Source organism: Siphateles boraxobius, unplaced genomic scaffold (assembly GCF_051911475.1).
Source record: "Siphateles boraxobius isolate OS27281-9 unplaced genomic scaffold, OSU_SipBor_1 61, whole genome shotgun sequence".
In the NCBI taxonomy this organism is placed as follows: Eukaryota; Metazoa; Chordata; class Actinopteri; order Cypriniformes; family Leuciscidae; genus Siphateles; species Siphateles boraxobius.
Window position 1 is genome coordinate 8,857,516 of NW_027509188.1, and position 23,856 is coordinate 8,881,371.

Below are 23,856 nucleotides of genomic sequence, written 5' to 3' on the forward strand. Positions count from 1 at the left end.
TTTTCTGTGTGCTGTTTCACTCATTTGTTTTGATTTCTCCACGAATGTAGACGATAGTAATAGGGGTGCTAACCTTACCGCTTACATTTGCTAGCAGTTCAATACTAAGTTAACGTAGAAAAACGTACAGTATTTACAGCTGAAACTGACCTGCACTTGAAGCCCTGAACAGGTCAGTAATTTTGCAACACTTTGTTGCTTCTTCTTGGAGTGCTTTCTTTTTTCTGTCCTTTCCCTCTCTGCTTCACCTGGCCGTTTTCTCTCCATCATCGGGCGCTGCTCGCATTTTTTGTTTAACCGTCTGGCTGAGGCGTAAAGTCGACTCGTAGCCTTGCCAGTCAAGACTAACAGATTCGTGATTATATTTTTTATTATTATTATTAATAATAATTTTATTGAATGACGAATTCGAAAATGATCCTTGCTAGAGGTAGTAATATAAAATAATAAAAAAATAAAAAATAAAAAAAACGCCGACTGGGAGCAGGCCAAATTAGTCGCCAGGCCACCGGGAATTCTCCCGGTGCTCCCGATGGCCAGTCCGAGCCTGGACACAACGTGAGGTCGTATTTATTTTTTACGTGGAAAGATTTTGGACGAGAATTTCGGACTCAGTGTGCAAGGACCTTATTGCGACTCGCACAAAATAAGTATTTTAATATCGATTTAAGTTTTTCTTCGTAATTACAATATCAAGGGTCAGGTATATGTGCAGGTGATCTTTTAATAGCTAAATCAACAATGTGAAAGAAATGTAATCAGTAGGACTTAAGGGGACATTGGACTTGCATGATGATGGACTTTAATGATGATGGACTTGCATGATGGTAAAAATGACCTGATGTTACTTGAGGGCAGGGTTAATGGTAAAAGGGGGTTAAAGTGTTTTTAGCTCATCTACCACTCTAGCAAAACATGTTCTTGGAAATCACTTTTGTTTCTTTAGACATACAGGAAGATACTCATGTTGGTGTTTCGTTTTCTTATACATTGTTTTTATTCATTCATTGTTTTACAAGGCACAAGAATGCTTCAGGATTTTATGTACATTGTTGAACAAACTTCAGCTTATACAACCAATTGATATACACTCTGTGAACATGATCAGGGGAATGAATTAGCTTCCCTAAATTAAAAGCTTAGTTATGATTTGGATGGAATAAATTCTAGTCGGTTTATTATGTTGTGTATTTTTGTGAACATTTAAAATGAAACACAACAGAATCATTTAACAGTTTAAAACAGACATTCTTGATCTGACTGTGCACTGCAGTGACTAGGAACTCTCCAGTGGACTTTCTGTCTGTCTACCAGGTACAGTATATAAATACAGCTTGAATATATCTACTCGTGTTATAATGGTGAAGTTACAAATAATGAAAACCATTAACGCACACTTTCATTGGAAGTGTAAGTGAGTAGGGTTCACCTTTATTCATTTCTGTGGGTGGGAAAATTACAATGTTGTAGCAGCAAAACTTCAAAAAAAGACATCAACAATGTTTTGCATATAAACCTGGAAAATGTACACTTGATCAGAAATATATGTACATCCTCTTATAAATAATGGGTTTGGATAGTAATTAAAAAATGCAAATCTAAATGCTACAGCATAACATTCCAGAGAACTGCTTGGGATATTTCAGCATGAAGGGTTCACATACTGTCATTTTGCAATTGCTTCTTCAGGCTATCATAACAATAACTGCTCTTATTTGAAGAGGTGCTCTTACCAGAGAGATGACCATCAACCTTATCATCTGCACTCAATTATACCAAAATACACACATAATGAAGGATGTAAAGATATTATTGAGGATTATGAAGATATCAAAACATTATCAATAAATAATAATAATATCGATAAAAAATAAAGAATTATTCAAAAGGTTCTTTGCTAAACGGATAGTTTCAGTCCTTGATTATAATTGGTTGAGCCACGTTCGAAGCCATTGTAAATGAATCTGCAAACATGCAGTACCTGTGGCCTCATTACATCAGTATTACTGCACCACTGTGTCTTGTGTTGTGCTGCAGCGTCGGTCAGTTGCTTGGCAACCATTCCACTTCTGAAGAACTCCATTGCTTGGAGGAAAAATATTTTATTTATCAATAGCTTTACATTTTTGTGTCTGAGTGTTTTTTTTTTTAATGAAACCTTGCCAGGTATGCAACATAACCATTTTATAAAGGCAATAAGCCCACTGAAGCTGTGATTTACAGATAATTTAGAACAGCTAAGAGTGTTTTAGTTGATTTAACAACGACCCTTTAGCTGTTCTAAAATCACTGTAAACCACGGCTTCTCAGGGCTTATTGCTTATAACAATGTATTACTTATTACACCATTACCATTAAGGTCCTTTATAGCACAGTTTAAATCGTAATTATGTTTGGGGGGTCACAACTCACCTAAAGAGTTGCAAAAATAGTTCTGTAATTGTTACAAGCCAAGGGACCCTAGTCTGGTACTGTTTAAAACTATTTTTCTTAAGAGTGAACATACTAATGGCCATGTAGACTAGTGAATGCGTGTGTGTGTGTTCCTATGGCAATAAAGACATGAATAAAGACAACTCTTTTTTTTTTTTTTTTGGCATTTTGTGGCCTGCTCCCCAGATTTATGAAATATCCATGAATAATTCACTGAAATGCACTAAGAATCTCTTGTTTTTCTCCACAAATCCTCACATCTCCTTCCAGATTTGTTTTCACAGATGCATTAAAATATAATTGTATTGATAATATAATAATACTAATACAAAAAATAATATTGATTTTTATGAGAAGTGTTTACTGGAATGCTTCTAAAGCAGAACAACACAATACTTATTACAATACTATAACGGAAATCACTGAAATATTATCACTTAATGTTCCAGTTTTGATTAAGGCAACATATGTTACAAAATACAAAGATATACACTCACCTAAAGGATTATTAGAAACACCTGTTCAATTTCTCATTAATGCAATTATCTAATCAACCAATCACATGGCAGTTGCTTCAATGCATTTAGGGGTGTGGTCCTGGTCAAGACAATCTCCTGAACTCCAAACTGAATGTCAGAATGGGAAAGAAAGGTGATTTAAGCAATTTTGAGCGTGGCATGGTTGTTGGTGCCAGACGGGCCGGTCTGAGTATTTCACAATCTGCTCAGTTACTGGGATTTTCACGCACAACCATTTCTAGGGTTTACAAAGAATGGTGTGAAAAGGGAAAAACATCCAGTATGCGGCAGTCCTGTGTGCGAAAATGCCTTGTTGATGCTAGAGGTCAGAGGAGAATGGGCCGACTGATTCAAGCTGATAGAAGAGCAACTTTGACTGAAATAACCATTCGTTACAACCGAGGTATGCAGCAAAGCATTTGTGAAGCCACAACACGCACAACCTTGAGGCGGATGGGCTACAACAGCAGAAGACCCCACCGGGTACCACTCATCTCCACTACAAATAGGAAAAGAGGCTACAATTTGCAAGAGCTCACCAAAATTGGACAGTTGAAGACTGGAAAAATGTTGCCTGGTCTGATTAGTCTCGATTTCTGTTGAGACATTCAGATGGTAGAGTCAGAATTTGGCGTAAACAGAATGAGAACATGGATCCATCATGCCTTGTTACCACTGTGCAGGCTGGTGGTGCTGGTGTAATGGTGTGGGGGATGTTTTCTTGGCACACTTTAGGCCCCTTAGTGCCAATTGGGCATCGTTTAAATGCCACGGCCTACCTGAGCATTGTTTCTGACCATGTCCATCCCTTTATGGCCACCATGTACCCATCCTCTGATGGCTACTTCCAGCAGGATGATGCACCATGTCACAAAGCTCGAATCATTTCAAATTGGTTTCTTGAACATGACAATGAGTTCACTGTACTAAAATGGCCCCCACAGTCACCAGATCTCAACCCAATAGAGCATCTTTGGGATGTGGTGGAACGGGAGCTTCGTGTCCTGGATGTGCATGCCACAAATCTCCATCAACTGCAAGATGCTATCCTATCAATATGGGCCAACATTTCTAAAGAATGCTTTCAGCACCTTGTTGAATCAATGCCACGTAGAATTAAGGCAGTTCTGAAGGCGAAAGGGGGTCAAACACAGTATTAGTATGGTGTTCCTAATAATCCTTTAGGTGAGTGTATTACTACAGTGAAATATTTTAAACGTACGATGGTTGAACGGTGAGTAGAATAATATCATCTCATTGTACCAAGTTTTTGAAAATGAATATTATTGCATTCACAGAGCAAACCTTATGCTGATTGTTAACAGTTTAACAGAAGTTACTCCCATAATTTGAGCAGAGTCACGGGACAGAGGAAAAAGGTGGATACATTCTTGAACAAGCCCCACTGCATAAAAGCTTGTTATGTTATCTATGTTGGTTTACAACACCTTTTTGCCACATTTAAACATCTCTTTATTCATTTTTTTGTATCAGTCATTGAGTAAACTAGCCTAAAGGCCAGGCAACTTAAGGCAATGCTTAACTATATCACTGACCTGAAAAGTTTAACAGAAAACTAGTTCTTACATGTCACATTGATTTCTCATACTCACACATAAACACACAGACAAACTTTTCTCATTTGTTTTTGTTGTACTGTACATATTGTAATTTTATATAAATCAATAACTACCATTTTTGAAGTCCAAAACAATGTCTCACATTTAAAACTTTTCAAAATAAATAAAACAGTTCAATATACCCCATAAACTTGCAATTAAGGAGGGGCCAGAGCCAGATGTAATGAATCTCATATAGAGACTTTGGGCTCATTTGACTTTGGCCAATACTCACATAGTAATCACCCAGCACACTCTAGAAACAGCATAGCAATATGCTAGCAACCACTGAAAACACCTTAGCAACTGGATAGTAACACTATGGCAAGAAAGCACCCACAACACTGTAAAAATTAAAAAGTTGAGTAAACTTAAAATAATAAAGCAACCAGCTGCAAAGCATTTTTGAGTTTACTCAAAGTGGTTGAAGTTGTGCCAAATAATTTTTTAAAGTTCACTAAACTTATTTGATTAAGTTACTTGTACCTTCCTCAGTAAGTTCATCCAAGTACCAGTCCAACTCAAAGAAACGAGTAAGCACAACTACAGAGGTCATGAAGTTTGAAGTTGCTTTACTTTTTTAAGTTGATTCAACTTCTTCAAATATCTCACCCAGATACTTGTATAGCCTTCACATTAAGAATCAAAATGCTGGGAGTAAACCATACTGTAAATACAACACAATACAAAAGACATTGCTATCATTATATAACTTATTTATTGACAATTCTGCAAAAAAGCACATTTTATATCTGCATTAGGTATACATATTAGAAGGTGATGAAGTTTTATTCCACTCTTCAAGATTTATTTAAAACAAAAGACTATGCACAAAGTTAAAGTACAAACTGGAATTATCCATATGGATTGCAGCTACATGGACAATTTTTTTAAGGACTATGCAAAAAATCAGCCTTGCGGAGCACTTTAGGTCAATATAAATAAACACTTTTACATTTTTTCAAACGTGCATTTTAATACTTTAGGATAGTTCACGTTGAAGGCATAAATCAAGCCAAATTGTTCTCAAAATTTAATGTTAACAACATCTGCAATGCGTGACTACGTTTAATTATAATTATGTAGTCACGCAATGCTGATGTTGTTAACATTAAATTTTGAGAACAAAGTATAATTTACACGGTTTGACGCGATATAATAAGCGATCATTAGATTTAATCAGCGTGATTTACTGCAATGCTTTTTTTTCCTTAGTTGGTCAGAATAAAAGTGTATGTTACTTACTTGTTCAGATGACATTTTCCGGTGAAAATTCTTATGTTGGTCATACTTCCAAAAAGTAGAATCTGTGATTGCGAATGCCAGTATCCACAGCGGCGTGGCGACCCGTTCTCCTCAAAACATTAATTAATCCGCGCTGTGCCGTGTCGAGGCACAACCCACGTAAAGTTGATAATTCCATGAATAACTGCAATTGCAGATTTCGAACAGAGATGGCGACAAAGACGAAAAACTACGGACTGCAGCTTTAAGATCCTCATCTTCTCCCCTTGTGAATGTCTTCCGGCTCCTTGTGAATGTCTTCCGGCTCCTTGTGAATGTCTTCTGGCCCCGTGTCCTGCAGTAGAAACAAATCAGCATAAAATGAGGGTTAATTTTTTTTTTTATTGAATTGAATTAGACCACAGAGTGTTCCTAACAGGCCATAAGGTGAACTAGGAAAAATTGGCTAAAAAATGATTTTCAAATGATGAGCCACACCTGTGAACTACTTTTAAAATAAATTTTTGCATGGATAAAACCATTATCGACTTTATGTTAAAAGTTTGCAAAATACCCTGCAGTTTTTTTGTCACAATCAATAAATGTATATAATCGTGAATTGGAAAAAACTAAAATCTTATGCTGCTGGTTTTGTTTGTAACTTTATTTATATTCATTTTAGCAACACAAAATATCTCTCAAACTGACATTTATACTTGTGCCTAAACTTTTGAGACCGGTTTTGGTGAATTATATACTCAAGTGTGAATGTAGACAATGAAATATGGCACATTTGTAGAAAATATGCTACAACTTCACGGATTGGCACCAAGCAAAATTAAACATAAACATTATAAATTTAGCAAAACTGTGAGGTTTTAGGGGGCTTTCACACTGGCAGTTTAGTTCGGAACGGGGCATGGTTCGTATGAAAAATCGCTAATGTGAACGCTGTCATGGGACCCGGCTGCGCACTGGGGTACCGAACCCGAGACTACCTGGAGGAGGTGGTCTGAGTTCGGTTGCTCCCGAACCGTGCTGCGATTCGCGTGTATGTGAAAACTACATGGACTCGGGTGCGCACTTGTTCAGGAAGTAAAGTATCCTGCGCATGCGTTTTAGTCGATTATGATGTATTTAGTTAAATAAAACACACGTAAGGGATGAAGATTTACCCTGGATACGAGCAAGAGTGAGTCTGCAGTGTATTCGCGCATAGTGCGTGCAATCAGGGCAACAAATTAATGGAAATCCACTGTCTCCTCAAAAGAGTCCATTTGCAAGCAGCGTAAACCAGATTAAACGTAAACCGTCTTCACCTTACGGCCTATAAAGATGTGTTCATGTAACTTCACTTGAAAAGTAAAGGTGGTCATGTTTTTAAGCTTGTTCAAATTCAGCCATAGAACTACAACTGATAAACGGAAAACATTCCCCAAGCCCAAACAATGCCATATCAGCATTGATGTGATTGCCTGTGGCACTCGAATCCACGGCCATTCTGATTTAATGCTGTTTATTTTAGGTCACCCAAAATCGTACATGTATTAAGGCTCACATTCTGTCCATCACCAAATTGTTCAGATTGCATCAGTGAAGATTGGTTTAAATCCCTAGAGTCATATGGATTACTTTCATGCTGCCTTCATGTCCATTATGGAGTTTAAAAGTGTTGGACAAATATTTTGTGGAACAAAAAATACCTTCAATCCTCTGAAATATTTTTGTGTTCACCAGAAGAAAGTAAATTATAATTTTGAGACAAAATACGGGGTATATCATTTATTTTCTTCTTGTTTATATCTTCTATATTCATATTATTTCATAATATATTAATTTTATTTACTCTGCTATTGCTACATTACTGTTTAACCTTATGATTGTGCACTGTATTGTTTTCACAGGTAAGATATCAGAGGGAATGTCTCCGGACATTGTTGTGAAGCAGTAATTTTCCATTGTCTTTGCTTTGGTAAAATAACATCTTGTTGAATTTGTGCTATCAGATGAAGTCAAACTGATCAAGGAGTTTCAACTACGATTATTCTATAAAGTAATTTTTACCATGACTTTGTCTGTTGATGATAAGTTTTGTATATCACACAAGCATCTCCTAACAGCATCTGGTGATTAGGTGAAATATATTAGGTGTGAGTGTATATGCTGATGACACATTTTCTTACCAGGCAAGTCTTACGGATGTTTCCAGACTTTTCCCTCATTTGGCTTCTGTCCATCATGGCCTCCTAATCATCCCCATATACTGATTGGCTTCATCACTGTCTCCTCTCCACCAATAAACTGGTGTGTGGGCGTTCTGGCGCAATGTGGCTGCCGTCGCATCATCCAGTTGAGGAGAGTGGTTGAGGAGATCCGCCCTTCCATGTAAAGTGCTTAGAGTACCCAGAAAAGCGCTATATAAATTTAACGGATTATAAACAAAGGCAGACCTTTAAGAGTTGTAGCCTTTGAGCCTTTGAGGAAACACATTGGAGTTTCTGTGTCTGAAAGACAGAAAAACAAATATGGAACAAGTTATATCCAAAGAGAAGCATGGGAAATTAGAGATGGCACCATTCAGCCTTTAACCAGAGAGATATGATCACATGCAAAATAATTACCTGATGATCAAGTTGGTCTAGGAGGATCTTCATCTCTTCTCCATATGCTCCACCACTTGCTCTGTACAACTAGATGTGTATTCATCTAACGAAGAGAAAAAGGTGCTCTTCGGATTAGTTTGTGTGATCCTGTAATACAACAGAGACCCTGAAAAAAAAAACATTGTTAAAACAGTAAGAATTAAGTGTACACCAACACAAGAAAATTCAGTTCAGCAAATTAAAAATTATAAACTCACCTGATCTTTTAAAAAACATAGGCCACTGTTTTAGCAAATCCAAGGATCTTGCCACTGTACTGATGTTCTTTAGTCTAAAAAGAACAAATATAACAGAACAAAGATACATATTAAACAAAACAACAACAACAACAACAACAAAAAAACAGTTACAGTAGGTTAATTTAACAGGTAGTAAAAATAATACATTAATTTAATAATCAAATGTGAAAAATAATCAATGCATAGTCTTCTCTGTATTAATTCAATATTATTTTTCTTAAAGATACAAAAGTTATTATAAGAGCAGTGATTTTGTCTTACCCTAACCTTTAGCCTAATATTTGTTTAAGGATACACAATATTTTTATCCAATATTCACTTTAAAACATACATAACACATTAGTTTCGCATATTTAGGCCTATATATTTTCTTTTCCTCTAAATTGTATTGAATTATATTACACTACTGTAAAATTCCTGAGCCTCAACCTAAGCATGTACCATTTGTAACTGACATTTGTGTACATGAATTGAACGGACTGCGGTCACTTTAAGAGCTCATGCATGGGTTTCACAAAATTGGTTATGTTCACTTAAGACATTGTCGTGTTTACTTGAATACTATACACACTGTGTTTTTTGTTTGTTTGTTTGTTTGTTGTTGACATACTTGTATGTGTATTTCACTATTAAATCGCAATAAGCCACGAAAGATAGCTGTATTCACACTCAGATTCTGTCCGAGAGAAGCAGTTTTCTGTCTCTCAATCAGCACAAGCACCGCATTTTTGTCTTTATTCACGACTTACTGAGCTTAACATTTTTAACATCTTTTAAACACCATGCACGTTCTTATCCTTCTTTTCTCATTCAAGCATGTTTCCTCACTCTAGTCTAGGTAACAATAACGTAGGATTAAGTTTTTTGAGGAAAACATTTCTGGATTTTTCTTCGAATAATGGACTTCAATGGCAACCACTGTTTTGAAGTCCAAATCAATGCAGTTTCAAAGGGCTTTGAAGTACTTCAACGGGCTGTGCACGATCGCAGCTGAGGGTCTTATCTAATGAAACAATAGGTCATTTTAAAAATATATATATAATATTTGGACTTCAAAACGTTGGTTGCCATTGAAGTCCATTATTCGAACAAAATCCAGAAATGTTTTCCTCAAAAAACTTAATTTCTCTTCCACTGAGGAAAGAAAGACACGGATATCGTGGATGGCATTGGGGAGTCGATTTTTAGGAAATTTTAATTTTGAGGTGAACTAATCCTTTAAGTAGCAATGTGCTACGCAGATAATCTCTAACAAGAAACTTATCGTCACCACGAAATATATCTTTTAACATAATACTATATTTTATCAACATATGTGTGCAATTTATAACCTATTTTCATTCATAAAGCTTAAAGAAAACTTACCGCAATCAGATGAAATCCAGTCCCTTCGATAGTATTGTTGAAGGAGGAAACCCCGAGTAACGTACAGCGAGACAGTCTGCGCGATGACGGGAAGTTAAACGTTCGAACTATAAAATCAAAATAGTTTTCTCAACTTAATTGTTTGTGTTCATTGGACAATATATTAGTACACTTGCAGTTAAATCGTTTTTATAAGTAAACTCAACATTGCACTCAAAAATTTGCCCACTCAACTTAAAATTTTAAATTGAGTTAACAATTTGCAAGTTGGATTTTATACAGAACAAGTTAGCATGGGCATGCACCACTGACATTTTCCCCCCCGAAATTCTAGTAATATGTTACTTTTTTTCCATTTTTTAGCTTTTACTAAATGTATTTCCACAATTGACTTACTTGCTTAAAATATTGATAATATATATATATATATATATATATATATATAAAATAATATATATATAAAACATTTTATAAATAAAAAACATTGAAAAAAATTAACTGTAAATTAAAATTAACAGTACATTTTTTCCTGGCCAATAATGATGTTTGTATTAAATGTTTTATTTTTATAAAGAAATTGAAAAAAATTGATCTCTCTCTCTCTCTCTCTCTCTCTATATATATATATATATATATATATATAATATAATATAATATATATATTAGTACAGTTAGATAAATGTTCAATATGTTTACTGCCAATTAGTAGTCAAATAAATATGTTTTACCATCATGCATTCAATACTAATTGGCTTTGAGTAATAAATTACATTTGTCATTCCATGCAAAAGTCGGATGTTATTGAAGAAATTAAATCTGCCATGCATTAAGGTCTTTACCGCATTCAAAGACATTTCCTTAATGTTTCAAAACTTGCGTGGCATCCTGTTTGCACGTTCCTGCAAATGTTGCCAAATGCCAACGGTGACGACTGCCCTGTTGTGCCCTGCAGCTCAGTCTTGCAGTCTTGTCTGAGCCAAACAGTCTACAGAAACATGAACTATATATATATACTTGCTGTCTTGGCCATTTCTCTTAAAGGACGTGTAATATATGCCTATGTGATGTAAATGCCTCAAATGGAATTCAGAGGGTGGGGTCAATCCTTGTTCAATAATGGTAAATAATCCTATAAAAAACAAAATAAGAAAAACATACGTTTAAAAATCAACTTCTATTCTGAATATTGTCAATGTCAGTGATGTTTACAACCCTGCCTATGTGAGACATTTTCAAGGTATGGTAGTGGCAAGATGTTTGTAAGGGACTGTAGTGGGAATGACCAGTACATAGATGTGTATGTAAAGTACATCCAGGCCTAAATTGCAATGCCCTCAGAGTGAATGAACTGTATGAAAGTACTGTCAGAAACATGCCAAAACATATTAGAGAAGTATGCAGTCAGGCAGCTTGGCTAAAACTCATTAAGATGAGAGGTTGACAACTTTACAGCTGCTGTGTTTTAACTGTTTTGGAATAGCTCTCATGGCTTCTCTACAGCCACTAACAGCCAACAACTATCAAGCTTCTCATCACTCACAACCCTAAATACCTTCAGGGGATATAGTGTTTAACTCAGAAATAAACATAAAACAGAATGTGATTTACAGCATATATATATATATATATATATATATATATATATATATATATATTAGTGCTGTGCGTTAAACGCGTTATTAACGGCGTTAACGCAAACACATTTTAACGGCGTCATTTTTTTTATCGCGAGATTAACGCTCTTTTTGGCCTAGCAAACTTTGTATTTTTTTCACATGCTGTTGCAACAACTAGTAACGTTAGAAAAACTACAACATCACACCGGATAGCTAGACCGGAAACAAAACAACAGGCACGCCGCACGTACTTGTTTGGGCTTGCGCGCCGGCCAAAGAGTAGTAGGCTAACGTTACGTTTTGAGTGGATGGTGCGAGCGCGAGACGCCGATCTAGAGACGTGCACTCTCAACGCAATAGAGTGCGGCGCGGGACTAGATTTGATGGCCGAGTGCGAGGGCGGGCTCGAGCGGTAATGCACTCACTCTGTGTGTGCGGGTACGGGAGAATAAAACGATTCCCGGGACTCCCGCAAACTAGAAATATCTATGAATAAAACATAAAAACTAATACATTTTTATTCATATGTTGCAGAAAAGCAACAAGAACAACTAAAACAAAATAGAAACGATTTACAGGCCAGAGTTTCTTTTTATAACATGTTTGCAGCGTTGAGGGATGTAGCCAATCACAGACATATGTGTTGATTTCTTGAACGCAATGGCCAATCAGAAGCATTTAAAATAGACTCCCCTCACCACTCAAAACAGACTTTTTGTTCAGTGATGAATTCTGTATGCTGGCAAATCCTCAAATTATAACAAACAAAGTGTATATATTATGAAATATGCATTGTGCAGTCAGCTTCATTGATAATAACAGATGTGTGAGATTGCGATGAACTGATGTCAGCTTTTTAGGAATTATTAAGGGAGCGCACTTTGCGCGCATTGAGTCATGCCAAACCATGCACTCAGTATCTGCTTGCTTTTATGTTATAACAGTGGTTTGTGTGTTAATGCTTTAATAACAAATAATTTATCAGGAGCATTTATGCTGATGTGTATGGTGGCGACACGTAGGCGAAAGTATTTGGAGGTAGCCTACAAAAAAAAGTCTATTTGCGGGCGGGAGCGGGACAAAAATGTTGCGGGCGGGAGAAAGTAACATAGAAAGTAGTTGAGAACGTCAGTTATAACGATCCACGTATTAAAAAAATGGACAGGTTTAAATCGGGCTCGGGCTCATAATTACAGTTTATGTGTCGGGCCGGGCTCGGACACAATGCGCACGGGCTCGGGTCGGGCTTGATTTTTTGGGCCCGATCTAAGCTCTACAATGGATGACTTCAGACAGAAGCACATGGATACCACAGCTAAGAACAAACTTACTGCTGATCCACTTTTCCATGTTGATAAGAGCATTAAAATTAGAAAAAATAATGAGACAAATAGAAATCAAGGGACATTTAGAATAGATAAAAATGTGCGATTAATCGCGAGTTAACTATGGCATTAATGCGATTAATCGCGATTAAATATTTTAATCGTTTGACAGCACTAATATATATATATATATATATATATATATATATATATATATATATATATATATATATATAAGCATATAAGCATATATTGTGTTTTGAGGTCCACAACTTTTTTTTTTTTTTTTTTTTTTTACAAATTAAAGAAAAGTGCATTAAATGTTTTAACACGTGAAATGTCAAAACTCACTGAACCGCCCTCATTTAGAGTTGATACATATAAATTATTTTGCTTTGTTATCATTTCTAACTTTTTAAATCAAAGTTTTATTTTGTTTATAATGTTTGAAGGAAAAATGTTTAATAGCTTTTTATCAAGACAGTCATCAAGACATCCAAAGTTTTCTTTTATTGGTCGTGTTCCATACAAGGTCCATACAAGGTCCTACGACACTTGGGTACAGTGACCCCAATCAGACGACTCCTGTCCTGACATGTGAAAAGCGTCTGAACCGGACACCCACATTCCTCTATCTGGTTTCTGCTGTCAAAGCTACATTTATTTCTGACCATGCCAACTGCTGACATGGACCATAAGGAGTTTGAACAAACACCTGCAAGCTTAGATCAGCACCAGCTAATTCCCTGGCATAATTTAGTAAACTGCAGTCCTGAGCTTTGTATATTTGTATATTAAATAATTTATTTCAAATAAATTGCTAATAGCAACACATGCTATGACAAATTAGGTCTGAGGCCTTTCTTGATAACCAACCTAAAGGTAACGTATAGTTTAATTGAACGGTATAGCTTCTTTTTTGTGTATTGAATTACTCTGAATCAAATGTCGTTGAATTGCCTCTAGTGGAGGACTTTAAAGATTACTCCTCTTTTCATAGTTTCTATACTGCAGCAGTGTAAATCAATGACTTATTATGACTCATGGCTCATTTGATTTTTTATATAACAAGGTTGTATGAATTCCTAACAAATGTCAGTCTATATTTAAGACAATTATTCTATATTTTGAATGCAATTTTTTTTCACGTTAACATGAACATGTTAAAGAAATTTTAATGTAGACTCCAAGGGGAAACAAAAAAACAGTCATCTTGTTTACTGATACATTTAGACCACATTTTAGAATAATAGTAAAGACAAAAAAAATAGAAATATGGCTATTATGCAGTGTATTAAGATCACAAAACTAGATTCTTTAAAGTAATGGGTCCGTTATGAGTGCGATTTCTTCACTCTTTTCTAAATTAACTACTTAATTATTTCTTAAATTAATTTTATATTTGTAATAAGTCTAAATTTCTATACTGATTATTAGAAACATGCAGTGTATCAGAACTTTTGGCTGGAACTGCAAAAGATAATCAAATATAACCTTTCTTTATTTAGAAATCTTAGCGTGGTCCCTCGTGTGGTCAAGTAGTGTAACTGGATGGCGAATGTTACTTGCTAACAACCATTTATAATGGGAAGGCAGAGTAGTCTTCTTCCAAGGGGTGTAATGGGAGCTTAAATAGCAACATTCTCGATCCAAATATCAGGAAGTTGTTTGTCTCATTGGAAACATTACTACAGTGAATTGTAATACTTTAAATCCTATAATAATTCCTGCAACACCAGTAAGGACTGAGACAAGACATATTAATGGAAGTCCAACCCTGTAATTAGAGTTAGATAAATATTAAAAATTGACTTCCAATTAGTATAATAAAAAACATATATATATATGTATATAATATCGATATATATATATATATATATATATATATATATATACAGTTTTTTTTCTTTCTTTTTTTCTCATGCATTCAATACTAATTGGCTTTGAGTAATTATAAATTACATTTGTCATTCCATGCAAAAGTCGGATGTTATTGAAGAAATTAAATCTGCTATGCGTTAAGGTCTTTACCGCATTCAAAGCCATTTCCTTAATTTTTCAAAACTTGCTTTGCATCCTATTGTCACAGTCACCACCTACCTGTCTTTGTCATTGTCATTATCATCGTCTCTGTCACTGTCATCGTCACTGTCTTGTGTTAGTCCCAGTCTGCACTACAGTTCCCAGCATCCACCTTGGCCCACACCTGTACCTCCTTCACCATTACCCACACCTGCGAGCAATCATCATCACTACTCACCGTGTTCAGCTGTTGTCCTCATCGTTCCTCTGTGTATTTAAGTTCCTTTCATCACCGTGTCCAGTGTCGGTTATTGTCTGTGGTTAGTGCACGTCTGTGCCTTAGACAAACTGTTTTGCATGTTGGCTTATCTTGTTTTGGAATAAATCCCCTTGTTACTGGTATCTCCTTGATCTTCTTCTTCCTCCGAGTACCTGAATTGTTACAGAATAACTGACCCCAAAATGGACATTCCCGCTGTTGCCCTGCCCTGCTCTGCCTGGAGCAAAAAGAACGTTCCCTGGAGTCTCACACAAAGGATTTCTTGGAGTTGGCGTGCCTAACGCACTATCCTGACCGCTCACTGTGAGCGTTCTACATTGCCGGCCTTAGGGAACGGTCCCCGTAAAGATTACACGGCATGTGTGGAGTGGGTGTTGGTAAACTCACCATCGGCCTCGCAGAGCCTACCAACACCCCTCCACCAATTCCAGAGCCTCTTCACGTGAAGCCTGACCAGCCTGATCTTAACGTCATTCCTGAGATTCTTCACGTCATGCCAGCCATCAGGTCTGCCACCGGATCGTTCTCTGGGCGTCCAAGACTGATGTCATGCGTGACGGATCCACCGCTCATGTCAGCGCATTCCTGAGTCTCTCTACGTCAGCCCTGTAGAGCCTGAGCTCCACGTCAGCCCTGCTGAGCCTGCACTTCACGTTATGCCCGCCGAGCCAGAGACTGTTCACATCAGTCCTGTCGAGACTGCACTTCACGTCATGCCCGCCGAGCCAGAGACTGTTCACGTTATGCCCGCCGAGCCAGAGACTGTTCACGTCAGTCCTGCCGAGCCTGCACTTCACGTCATGCCCGCCGAGCCATAGACTGTTCAGGCCATGCACGCCGAGCCAGAGACTGTTCACGCCTGGTCAGCCTCCCCTGAACCCTCTCCTCCTTATTAGATGGCCACCTCGCCGCCTGAGTCTAAGCGCATAGTTCCACCCAAGAAAGTTTTTGAAAGGGGGGGGGGGCTATACCTCTCTTCGCCGTGGCCTCCCGAAGGGTCGTCTCCGCCCTGGTCACAACCTGCTACGTCCTGGAGTCTACACACCCTCCGATAAGGACGACCGCCCTCCCTGGTTGCACCATCTACGACGCAAGGACGCACCTACCGGGAGGGGGGAGTTATGCCACAGTCCCCGTCACACAGTTGACGATGGTAAGTGGTGATGATGATAGCTGGCAGGTGCGGATAATGATGAAGGAGGTGCAGGTGTGGGCCAAGGAGGATACTGGGAACTGTAGTGCAGACTGGGACACAAGACAATGACAGTGACAGAGACGATGACAATGACAAATACAACTAGGTCTTCAGCTGTTGTCCTCATCGTTCCTCTGTGTATTTAAGTTCCTTTAATGTCAGTCTTCACTGTCGGTTATTGTCTGTGGTTAGTGCACATGTCTGTGCCTTAGACACACTGTTTTGCATGTTGTCTTATCTTGTTTTAGAATAAATTCCCTTGTTACTGGTATCTCCTTGATCTTTGTCTTCCTCCAAGTACCTGAATCATTACACCTATTTGCACGTTCCTGCAAATGTTGCCAAATGTCAACCGTGACGACTGCCCTGTTGTGCCCTGCAGTTAAGTCTTGTCCGAACGAAACAGTCTACAGAAACATGTACTATACAATATATATATATATATATATATATATATATATATTTATATATATAATTATTTATATATATATATATATATATATAAATAAAAAATAAATATATCTGAGACAAAAAAAGTGGAGCAATACACTGCCGGGCCAAAAAAAAAGTTGCTGTTTAGGTTTAAATAGGCAAATGCTTAAGAGTCTATAGTTAAATCATTATTGCAGTGACTATTATGTTTCTAGCATGTTACATGTTTGGCAATAGTTCTTCTAACCCTAATTGATGGAGTGTGTAAGTTTTCCTTCCTCAAACAACCATATAGGCAGACACATCATGGCCATAGTCCAGGATGACAATGCCAAGATTCATCAGGCTCAAATTGTAACAAAATGGTTGGTAGGGAGCATGAAGAATAATTTTCACACATGAATTGGCATCTCCGAGTCAAGACCTAATTTCATTGAAAGTCTTTGGGATGTGCTGGAGTATTGATGCACCTCTTGATGGAAATAACATAACATTTATTTCCATCAAGAGGTGCATTACATTTTTGGTCAAGATCTTGTATTGACAATGCAAGAGTCAAGCACTCTGCAAAGTCTACTCCAGGGGCCGTTTCAGAAAGGAGCTTAAGTGAAAACTCTGAGTATGTTAACCCTGAAATGAGGGAAACTCTGGGTTTTCTGTTTCAGAATGGGAGGTAAGTCAAACCTGAGAAAGCAGGGTAAGTCAAGCCCGTTTCTGACAGAGAGGTAACTTATACTCAGAGTCAGTTACCATGGTAACTTACTCTGTGAACCTAACCTGGTCGGGAGCAGGTTTACTTCCGTAAACCCAGAGTTTATTTCGGTCTCCTCCCCTTTTTTAAAGAGGAAGCAGTGTTTAAACACCTCATTCATTCTTTCGGTACATTTATTCATTGCTGTTTTCCCCCCCAATTTTTTAAATAAGATGAAGTCTATATAACTTCTTAACTGGCAACTGATAATACTGTAGATTAGTGTTACATCATGTAGTTCTAAACAAATTCTACAGAATTAAACTGTGGCATTCACTGAAAATCATTGAACTGTGTTCATCTGTGCACCAGAAGTTTGATGAACCTTCCTCCTGCTGTTCTTCCACACTCTGGGGACGGGGGAGAGATAAGAATATCCGTTTATATTTAGATATAAACTTAGATTCTATAGGCTACTCCACATAAATAATGTGAAGATATGTGAATGTGTAGATTGTTTGATGTGTAGACACATAATATTAACATTTCCTCTGTAGGCCTCTCTGTGGCAGCAGAAACTTTTTCTTCATCCTCATCGTCCTGTGAAGATGAGCATTTGGTTGAGCACATTTTATAATACTATTTGTCATAATTTCTGGTGCATTGAGTAGGCTACTTACAACTGTCTGGGGTTCTGTTGGGACAGGAGGCTTCAAGAGACATATATTTCCATCAGAATCTGTCGGGAGCAACAAAAAACCCAACCCAAAGTAAAATATATGGAAATATCAAATACAGCCTATATAAAAAATAACACATATGCAGACCTCATATTATTACATATTATGAAGGCACTTGAATCTTCGGGAGTGACTGGCTCTGATGAAGTCCCTCCAGGAATTCCCTCAGCCATTGGCCTTCCAGATTTCAGGATCAGGGCCATCTCCATCTCCTCTGCATCTCCATCTCCATCTTTGCGAGCCTCTTCCTTCTTTCTGTTGGCTGAGTAGAAGTCAAATGAGAATGAACATGTAATTGTGTTAATTAGACCTATGTCAAAAATGCTGCTGCACTGCTAGACACCGGATGCTATTTAGTTATATAATATGTCAAATGTTTGTAAAGTCAGGTAGTCTACATCCATGATATGCTCAAGCCTTACCTGACTGAATTATGTTTTTATATTTCATTTTCAGCTGCTGCCATGTTCTTTTAAATGCCTGCAGGATTGCACCTACATGAAAATTAAAATTAGGTTGAATAACATACTGTTCTTCCCAGTTTCACCTCTGATATTATAACATTTGGGCAAGTTACTCTAAAATAGTTATTAATTACAAACTACAAATGACATCTTCAACAGTGATTAATGTAATAATTACCATCTCTAGAAAGTATTGGTCTACTTATTACTAATTACTTTAAAAATGCCATATCAACCTCAACCACTTGAACAATACAAAAAGAGACAATAAACTGCACTTTTAATGCTTTCAAATTAACAATATTGCATGAATTATTCTTGAATTGACCAAAGTGTGTAGAGAGAGAAGGTTACATTAAAAATATACCTTTAAAAAATGTTATGTTAAATCCACTGTTGTTTTATACAGAATTGTTCTATAGTCCAGGGGTTCCCAAACTGTTCCATTCCAGGACCCACCTAGACAAGAATAATCTATCTCAAGACCCACCAAAATGATTTTTAAAAAGCATGAATGTGGGGTGGGGTGGAAGGCGTTAGATCTCTTCAGAGCAGTTTTCTCCTTGTCATAGTATGAAAGACATACAAGTTTAACTGCAATACAAACTTATGGTACATTATCAAAATAATGTAGAATTAAAATAGCAGCCTAATGGCTGTTGAAATAAAGTGAAGAATACCGAGTAGTTCTTGCTGCTGCCTCAACTAATTTACCCAGACACGAAGAAATTAAAGATTAAGTAATTTTAATCTTAACCAAAGTTTTGATATAACAACAAATAATTTTATTTTCTAAATTATTTAATTTGACAGTAGGCCCATGACCTAGAATTTCAATACTAATATTTCTGCTAAAAGTGTTGTTAAACTCACCACGTTGTTCAGCGCAGAAAACACTTTCGTCCTCGTGTGTGTACATGTGAAATACGTTTTACATAAAAAATTTCCTTGTGTTGGTAGGTAGCAAAATGCATGCGAGGGAATGCAAACAACGCACTCTTACGAAGACCATATCTGAAAGTCAACAGCGCTGTGTTGAACAGACGACAGATTAAGGGCCTGTTCACATATCGCGTATTCAAATGTAGGCGCGCGGTATGCGCGCTCATAATGGAAGCTCGCGGTGCGACGCGCTCGTTTTTTCCAAGCGCGTCCGCACCACATCGAGATAAAAACATCTCAACTTTACAGAATGCCGCAAGCGTTTTCCTTGCTGTAACGGAGAGCGCAGCTGATGGTTGCGCTTAGCAACGACAGACGCCTCCGGAGCGCAACCGCCCTAGCGCTTTGGAAAAAGGAGAACGCCGCGCGTAAATTTCGCTGCAGCCAATAGTGACTGCGCGACCCACCTCTTCCCAATCTGCGACCCACAAATGGGTCTCGACCCACCGTTTGAAAACCCCTGCTATAGTCTATGCAGTATTTAATGCAATGACATCATATTTTACTCTATACTATAGAAGAATTAAGAGTAATCCCTTTAATTAAATTACAGTATTTAGATTACTTGGTAATTACACCCAGCACTGTATAACAGTAATTAAAATGTAAACTTACGCATTGACTCGAGCAACTATTTTCTCCCAAACTAACTCTCTCGATCGCCGCTGCTGCCCTGTTGCTTAAAAAAAATGTTTGCGTACTGCTGGTGCGAAATATGCAGACCTCTTTTTGTCTGGCACTGTTACCATGGTGACTCATAATATCTGCGCTCCATTGATAATGGCTTTTTATAGTTGTAGTGCACGCGCTTAACTCAGAGTCAGTCAACTTAGAGTTGATTGAACTTACTAATTTCGGCTGTTCTGAAACCGAAAACTCAGAGTTTCCCATCTCAGGGTAAGTCAACTCAGAGTTCAAGTTCAAGAGTCCTTATTGAAATGGGCCGCTGGACACCAGAGACTTTTTGGGGGGTTGGGCACTGTATATATGACATTTTCAAGGTATGGTAGTGGCAAGATGTGTGTAATGCCGGGCGTACACCAAAGGATTTTCACAGTCCCAGACTAAAGACCGGCAGTCTTTAGGAATCTTACTGGAGTCTCGGCGCGCTCCCGTCGTCTCGATCGTTAAATGTGAGGTGATAATCTGCAGTCGGTGACCCGATTTATGCCAGTCTTTCTCTAGTCTTTCATATCAAACATGTTTTATATTATCGCAAGTCTTTAGTCTGAGACTAAAAACTGTGAACCCAAGTCTTTAGATGTGAGCTGATAATCTTATAAAGTATTTTCTAAATCTTTTCAAAGTCTTTAGGTGTACAGAAAGCATAAAGGACGGTATTTTGAATGGCCAAGTACATGGATGTGTGTGTAAAGTACATTCAGGCCTGAATTTCAATGCCCTCAGAGTGTATTCACAGTCTACTGTAATGAACTGTGTGAACGTACTGTAAGTAACGTGGCAAAACATATTAGAGAAGTATGCAGTCAGGCAACTTTGTTTCATAGACTCTTTAACATTTAAAACGCATTAGATGAGAGGTTGACAACTTCACACCTGCTGTGTTTTGAACTGTTTTGGAATAGCTCTCATTGTGTGAATAGTCTGAGTTCAGCAGCTCATCAAGGCTTCTCTACAGCCACTAACACCCAACAACTATCAAGCTTCTCACCACTCACCACCCTAAATATCTTCAGGGAATATAGTGTTTGGCTCAGAAATAAATAGATAAAGCAGAACATGATTTACACACAGCATATATTGTGTTTTGAGGTCCACATTTCTTTTTTTTTCCCTTTTTTTTTTTTTTACAAATTAAAGAAAAGTGCATTAGATGTTTTAACACGTGAAATGTCAAAACTCACTGAACTGCCCTCATTTAGAGTTGATACATATAAATTATTTTGCTTTGTTATAATTTCTAACTTTTTAAATCAAACTTTTATCTTGTTTTTAATGTTTGAAGGAAAAATGTTTAATAGCTTTTTATCAAGACAGTCATCAAGACATCCAAAGTTTTCTTTTATTGGTTGTGTTCCATACAAGGTCCTGAATTATGACACTTGGGTACAGTGACCCCAATCAGACGACTCCTGTCCTGACACGTGAAAAGCGTCTGAACCGGACACCCACATTCCTCTATCTGGTTTCTGCTGTCAAAGCTACATTTATTTCTGACCATGCCAACTGCTAACATGGACCATAAGGAGTTTGAACAAACAGCTGCAAGCTTAGATCAGCACCAGCTAATTCCCTGGCATAATTTAGTAAACTGCAGTCCTGAGCTTTGTATATTTGTATATTAAATAATTTATTTCAAATAAATTGCTAATAGCAACACATGCTATGACTAATTAGGTCTGAGGCCTTTCTTGATAACCAACCTAAAGGTAACGTATAGTTTAATTGAATGGTATAGCTTCTTTTTTGTGTATTGAATTACTCAGAATCATATGTTGCTGAATTGCCTCTAGTGGACGACTTTAAAGATTACTCCTCTTTTCATAGTTTCTATACTGCAGCAGTGTAAATGAATTACTTATTATGAATCATGGGTCATTTGCTTTTTTATATAACAAGGGTGTATTAATTCCTAACAAACTTAGTTTAGACTATTATTCTATATTAATATTTGTAATATTAATGACCAACTGATGACCAGCTGACCTTCACAGACCACATTACAAAGACAGCTCGATCATGCAGGTTTGCAATGTATAACATCAGGAAGATCAGGCCTTTCCTAACTGAGCATGCAACACAACTTCTTGTCCAGGCCCTGGTTATTTCTAGGCTTGATTACTGCAATGCTCTTCTAGCTGGACTTCCATCATGTGTTACTAAACCTCTACAAATGATCCAGAATGCTGCAGTCCGCCTTGTCTTCAACGAGCCCAAAAGGGCTCACGTCACTCCTCTGTTCATCTCACTGCATTGGCTACCACTCGCTGCTCGCATCAAATTCAAAGCTTTGATGCTTACTTACAGATCTACCACAGACTCAGCTCCGTCCTACTTTCACTCCCTACTACAAGTCTACGTCCCTACCAGAAGCCTACGATTGGCCAAGGAGCGACGGCTCGTGGTGCCATCACAGCGAGGCACTAAATCACTCTCCAGAACATTCTCATTCACGGTTCCATGCTGGTGGAATGATCTCCCCACCCTCGTCCGTAATGCAGAATCCCTGACATCATTCAAAAGACAACTGAAAACTCATCTCTTCCGTGAGTACTTAACATAAAAAATAAAATAAATAAAAATTATTCTCTTTTAAATCTTTCCTTCCCTTTTAAATCTTCCCTTGTCTGGCTTTTGCTACTCTGAGCAATGCCTGAACTTTGTATTTTGAGCACTCCTTGCGTTGTTCTTCCCTCTTCACGATGACTCGCTTGCTTTAGTCCTCAGATGTAAGTCGCTTTGGATAAAAGCGTCTGCTAAATGACTAAATGTAAATGTATATTTTGAATGCAATTTTTATTTTTTCACTTTAACATGAAAATGTTAAAGACATTTTAATGTAGACTCCAATGGGAAACAAAAACCAGTCATCCTGTTGACTGATACATTTAGACCACATTTTAGAATAATAGTAAAGACAAAAAAATAGAGGTATTTTTAGAATATTACAATCGAAGTGGCTATTTTGCAGTGTATTAAAATCACAAAACTAGATTCCTTAAAATAATGGGTCCGTTATTGTAGCGTGCAGCAAGGATGAAGCGGAGAGTGAATCCAATCGCAAGCACTTTTATACTCCAACAAACAGAATATCCAGGTTAAACTCAGAATAAGGCACACGGAACAAGGAACTGGGCACAACTCACATCAAACAACGACTGACAAAAACCAACTGAAACACAGAGATCTAAATAGACAGGCAAACAAGCTAAACAAGAAAACAAGGGGGCGTGGCTAATCAGAAACACATAGGAACAATGATCAGACAATTAACAAGACACATGGCAAACAGGGAATCACATGACAGACAAGAACAAGGATAAAGACACAAAACCCACACCGTGACAGTTATGAGTGCTTTTTCTTCACTCTTTTCCACATTAACTATTTAATTATTTCTTAAATTA

At 37.4% G+C, this 23,856-nt stretch overlaps 1 long non-coding RNA gene across 1 annotated transcript; it reads right to left on the minus strand.

Moving 5' to 3' along the window:
* Positions 1-8,237: 8,237 nt before the first annotated feature.
* LOC143718400 (uncharacterized) lies at positions 8,238-11,274 on the minus strand. Its single transcript, XR_013196366.1, has 4 exons — positions 10,901-11,274; positions 10,062-10,137; positions 8,416-8,500; positions 8,238-8,298 (listed from the first exon to the last, which is right to left on the minus strand). It is a non-coding gene; the product is annotated as an uncharacterized LOC143718400 (long non-coding RNA).
* Positions 11,275-23,856: the final 12,582 nt, after the last annotated feature.